This window comes from Camellia sinensis, chromosome 7, assembly GCF_055761805.1.
Source record: "Camellia sinensis isolate YWXY chromosome 7, ASM5576180v1, whole genome shotgun sequence".
Taxonomy (NCBI): Eukaryota; Viridiplantae; Streptophyta; class Magnoliopsida; order Ericales; family Theaceae; genus Camellia; species Camellia sinensis.
The window spans coordinates 178152692-178153102 of NC_138967.1; positions in this window are offsets into that span (position 1 = coordinate 178152692).

Genomic DNA, 411 nt, shown 5'->3' on the forward strand with positions numbered 1-411 from the left:
ATGACTTTTTTTTTTTTTTAATTATGAACTTATTACTAAAAAAGTATGCAATTATGTATTTTTTTTTCTTTTGAAATTAATAATTATATATATATATATATATATGAAAATGAAACTTTCCATATTACAATATTAAATTAATTATATAATATTTATTGAATGAATAATTTTTATTTCAAAGTGAAATAAAATATTATAAAAATTTATATTATTAAATTAAATAGGTGTTGATTATTGATGATGGTGGAGCAATTATATCACTATAGGTCAAGTATATCTCAATTAGGTTGGCATTTACTAGCTTACCAATTATTTGCATTATACTCCACCTCAATAATCTAATACAAAAATAAATAAATAAATAAATAAATGAAATAAAATAAAATAAAATAGTAAAAAACAAATTGTTAA